Source organism: Vicugna pacos, chromosome 2 (assembly GCF_048564905.1).
Source record: "Vicugna pacos chromosome 2, VicPac4, whole genome shotgun sequence".
In the NCBI taxonomy this organism is placed as follows: Eukaryota; Metazoa; Chordata; class Mammalia; order Artiodactyla; family Camelidae; genus Vicugna; species Vicugna pacos.
Genome location: NC_132988.1, coordinates 6,418,474 through 6,424,062, shown reverse-complemented (window position 1 = coordinate 6,424,062; position 5,589 = coordinate 6,418,474). Strand labels below are relative to the sequence as shown.

Sequence of the window (5,589 nt, the reverse complement as noted above, 5' to 3'; positions counted from 1 at the left end):
TAAAAATTATACCTCTTGTCAAAATCGGAAGGGCCAGTAATCATTAACAAGCCTTGTAAAGAATTACAGTATTAATTTGAAAGTTTATTTTCATTCACTTGTGAACCTTGGGCTAATTCCAGAAGTCACGTGAAGGAAATGGAAATGCCGCCTGTCTAATTTCCCTGACTGCTTCATGCATAACAAGAACAGGGTTGACTCTCCAGTCAAGAAATCAATTATTAAGCAGGGCAGACATTATTTTAATGCAGAAGAAATGTGTTTCTAAAAGTTTGTACTGTTGTTGTTAAATGGATTCTTTCCTTCTCAACAATTTCTGCAGCCACAAACCCACCCTCTCTCTTTCTTTCTGTAGCAAGATTTCTACTTAGGTAGGAAGGATTTAAAGTAAACATGACAAGGGGGAGGGTAAAGCTCGGTGGTGGAGTGTGTGTTTAGCAAGCATAGGGTCCTGAGTTCAATCCCCAGCACCTCCATTAAAAATCAATCAATCAATCTAATTGTCCTTCCCCCAAAAATCCAAAAAAAACCCCAAAAACAAAAAAAAAAAAAAGAAAAAGTACACAACAAAATAACTAGCATTTCTATACATGCTTTTTTCATTACATTAGACTATACATGTTCAGTTTAAATTTAACTATTTATCTCAGATAACTAATCTGGGGAAAAAACTATAAACTAAAAATAGACAGATACAAAAACCTTAAACATCATTGTCTAGTGGATAAAACTAAGTCACTTATAGAGTGTAACTATCATCCCCTGTATAATACTAAACAAAGAGGTAAACATTGAGAAATAAGTTTGCAAATCTCTTATCTTTTACAATGTTTTATGGAAGGCAAAATTAGAGAGGAATTGTAAAGATTAACCTTAATGGAATCTACTGATATTGTCCCAACATCACATGATGAAGGTGGACTTACTATTGTTGGCCTCAGTCTTGAGAAAAACCTTCTTCCTGAAGAGTAGTCCTCTGACTTGAGCCAGGAAGCTTGACTTTAACCTTCAAAGCTACATTTTCTTACCATTATCTCCCTTCCTCTATTTCAAGTCCTCTGGGGAAGGAACGACACTTAATGGGCCGAGTAATTTTTCCCTCTTTGATCTTTCTTTTTTTCTTAATGTTTTATTTATTATTGTACTATTTTTAATTATTTTACTTTGGCAGGTGGGAGGGGGAAGATAATTAGGTTTATTTATCTTTGGAGGAGGCACTGGGGATTGAACCCAGGACCTCATGCATGCTAAGCATGCGCTCTACCACTTGAGCGACACCTCCCCACCTTAATCTTTCTTTACTACACTTTTTTTCCCTTCTTGTTTCAGCTTTTGTCTCATCATTATCTTAAGTCTTTAATGATATAATTACTGAGTAACAGACTGAGAAGACACTTGAGAGGGCAAAGTCTTGTTTTCATGCCATCTGGATTTCTATTATATGAGTGACTCACTCTCTAAATAAATCTCTATACACTATGTGTTCTAAAGTATAGAATACCCTCAGTAACATATCACTGGGATAAGACCATTTGATGCTTAAATGATGTACCACGTGGATATTATGAATATCAAAAATTTTTTGAAAGGTAACTATGCACTAACATTACTCTGTATGATGTTCAGCTATAAATGGGGGCCCTTTGAAACCCCATTTACTGTTGAAGAAACTAAGAAATGCAAAGAATTCAATTTGCCTATTATCATATAGTCAACCAGTGTCAAGATTTGATTCCAGGCAGTCAGTCTCCAAAGCCATGCTCTGAATCTTCACTCATTATCCTTTGTTTTATCATGTGGGACGTGCATCAGCCATGTGCCTCTCTCTATTACATTGACAGCAGATAAAGTATTAACATAGTCCACAAATTGTATCTCACTCAAAGAGAAGTGATCATTATGGTCTTCTAGATACTTACCTTTATATATCTGAAATTTGTATCTGTGCATACACACCATGATAAAAAAACAACTTAAGGGCTATTTTTTAACATGGTTGCATATCTCATAAGAAAATGTATGTCTAATCTGTATTTTTCGGTTATGACACATTATGGAAAGAAATACATTTTAGAATAGAATAAACATGGCAACATGTCTTTGGTTTTTCATTTTCTTTTTTTTTTTTTTTTTTTTGGAGGGGGAAGGTAATTAGGTTTATTTGTTTATTTCTAGAGAAGGTACTGGGGATTGAACCCAGGACCTCAACCATGGTAAACATGTGCTCTACCACTGAGCTATACCCTCCCCCAACATGCCTTTGGTTTTACAGAAAGTAACATGCAAAATAATTTTCTTCAAAAACATGGCTTTAACAGTCTTTTAAAAATGATCAGTTTAAATTTAAAAAGGATAAACTAAAGTTTCCAATACTCAGATTGTGAATTCATCTTTACCACACGATTTTATTGCTCCTTTGACTGGGACTGCTAATGTCCACCGTAAGGTGGAGAGGTGCTAATGTCTCCACAATCCCCGAAAACTCTTAGCCTGCCTATGAAGAACATAAATCTCTTGCCAATCCATTTTATCTTAGTACAAAGTTTTTACAATCTTATTTTCAAAATAATACATTACTGCAATACCGCATGAGTTCTCAGAATCACTGTTTTTGGTGTTAACAGCCCTGAATACAAGTTTACACATCATTGGTTTCTTTGGGGGTTGGCAGGAGCTCACCATGTTTCTTGTAAGGGAAGGATTTCATTTTGGCACAGGTCCACAGAGAAGAAAACACACTCTGCTTGCTATTTTCAGTAATACCACAGAATAGAATTAGCCCTCATAATATAATATAAAATAGAAATTATATGTGATAGAAAATATATATGAATTAATATTATACTTACCCTAATTGTTTTGCTTGGTGTATATTAAGCATCTTTAAAGGACTATCTCAATATAGAAATGAAAGCATGAAGCATGAGAAAGTATCATCTCTCCTTCTTCCTTCTATTTTTTTTTTAACTTACTTATACTTTGTGATACTTGGACTCTTAGGAAAGAAAGAAGTGATTAAATCCCCTGTGCTGGTGTTAGTGTTACCGATCAAAGAAAAGGAAATGAGTGCATTATCTTTCTTCACTTAGGGAAAAAAGTCATAAAATGAAATTTGAAGTAAAAGTAATGAAAAACCCTCCTGTCTCTTTATTCTGGCCTACGATTAAAATTCTTTTTGTGCTTGCTAAATGAAACATACCTTGCAAGCAAAGCAGGAAGAACAGTGGCATCCGAGTGTGGCAGATTTTGAGTTTGAAGACTGCTGTCACTCCCCAGGCTTACCTGTGGGCTTTAATCTGCTGTCAGGGGGCAGCCCTCTGGCTGGGAGCACAGATAAGAATTATTGAATATAGTTCCCTGTGCTATATATTAGGTCTTTGCTGTTTATCTCCTTTATATATAGTAGTGTGTATATTCTTAAACAGAGTTGGACAGTGTAGGGTTACTCATTCCAAGCAAATTTAGTATCTCCTTTTCCTGTGACAAAGCCAGATACTGCAGTCAATGCTTTAATAAAGAAGACCCAGTGTGGTTGTGAGTGTAGCTCATTTGCCCTCAGTTGTTCCACACTGACACCCTGATACTTGGCCATGTGCTCATTTCTGTAATTTAACTGTGGGAAGACTCCTTAGGGATCTTTGTTTTCTTACTTTGAGTAGAAGGTGTTGCTTGGGTGTTTTTTGGCAACTTCAAAATGACCACAATAATTTGTAAGTGTTGGAAAGACGTACTATGATGTGAACAGAAGTAAAATTATTCTGAATGCAAAACAATTTGCTATTAAGAATCTCTTAATTGCCTTTGAGACGTAAGTTCTTCTTTAAATATTTATATTTTCAAAATATTAATTTGAATAAGTCAAGAAGCCCCATCACCAACAAAGACCTCTTCTGCTACATGGCTAAAGAATCTATTTCCAGCTTATGTATAATAATACAAACAACAGCATAGTCTCCAATTGTGATTTGAGTTCCAATTGAGAGTTAGTCATCAATAAGACAAGGAACAAAGTTGTGTTACTACATTTTAAATCTGCAGAATTATGTCAAATTCCTAGCTTTTAAATTGTCTTGGCTGTATTTTTTATTAAAAGAGAAGACCGAAGCATGGCAAAGCTGATTTGTTCCAGGCATGCTAGAGATATCAGAAGTGAAATAAGCTGTATTAGGTGCTAAGTTGAAAATGATTAATTGATCTGCTCTGTTATATCTTATTACTCTCCCATATGCTATTAACTTAAATAGATGAGTTTATCCTCACTTACCCTGGAGTGACTTGAATCTTTTCTGAGCAATAGTCAAAATCAGAAGGCATCGTTTGTTACAAGAGAGAGATTCAGGACCAGAAAGCCTGAATCTCAATAAATCTGTTTCTCTAGATTTCCTGGTAACTTGGCAGAATTTAATCTAAATTCATCAGATATTCGACTCTCACTACTTCTAACCTGGTTTCCCATTCTCCAGAGAGCGATTTGTATTTTTCTTGAGGATAATAAGCTAACAAAGGCTCCTTGGCACCTGGTAGATCACCTCAGTCGAAAGGGTCATGGTCTCCATGCATATTGATGAGTGAAACTCTTTTCTGATCAAGATTTGTGTTTGTGTGTGGAATGTGTAATAGTACAATTAGCCTTGAGTGTCCGAGCAACATTCAGTTTCAACACTTTGACCTAAACACACGGGAAAACCAGAGTGTAGCCCCTCTGATACTCTCTTCAGTGTTCAGAAAGGACAGAAACGTTTCTGTAATCCTTCTCCTTCCCATTCTGTGTCTGCCCAGGTGTGAGGCCTTAGTCATGGGACACATTTTGTCACCCGCATCTGTCTCAGGATGTCACTCACAGTTTATGTGCAGTCTACAGAGTGTGACAGAGTCTCTCCACCTGACAGAACAGGTCTTGGCAGTTCAAATGTTTCACATCAGCTGGCAATGATGGAGCTTTTCTCAGTAACTCCGGCCCAAGATGAAATTCTGTAAAGTCTCAGGGATATCATAATCTGAACTGTTCTTAAACTTACTAAGAAAGTTTTTTTTCACAGCCAAGAGAGAGAAAACTAAATATATAAGAAAAGATATTAGCAGATAACAGCCTACAGATGCCAATGTTACATATCTGTGTAGATCTCCAAAAACCAAAGGTTACCAACATTAATCTAATGCCATTTCAATACTAGCAATATGTAATAATATTGCTATAAATAATTATTATTTATATTTTATATATTATATAACTATGTATATTATTATACAATTATGTTAATAGTATTTATAAATTATTATATAATTATAATAATACAATTAATTAGTATCATTATTATACAAACTCTTATTGAATCAAGGTTTACAATGTTCCAAGGATTCTTTTAAGTAAGCTCGTTATATATTGTCTTTCAAGCTATGAATATTGTACTCTTTTTGCACAGATTAATGAAAAAAAAAACTAAGATTCAGTGAGTTTAAACCATTTGCCAAGTTAGCTGATAACTGGCATAAGCAGGGTTCAAATACATGTGTCTGATAGCGTTAAAATCCAATTTAAGTAACAGACAGTCAATGTTAACTGAAAATATGTATTCCTCACAATTAGTA

General features: G+C 35.0%; 1 non-coding gene across 1 annotated transcript; it reads right to left on the bottom strand.

Moving 5' to 3' along the window:
- Nucleotides 1-2,175: 2,175 nt before the first annotated feature.
- TRNAG-ACC (transfer RNA glycine (anticodon ACC)) lies at nt 2,176-2,247 on the bottom strand. The gene has a single exon. It is a non-coding gene; the product is annotated as a tRNA-Gly (tRNA).
- Nucleotides 2,248-5,589: the final 3,342 nt, after the last annotated feature.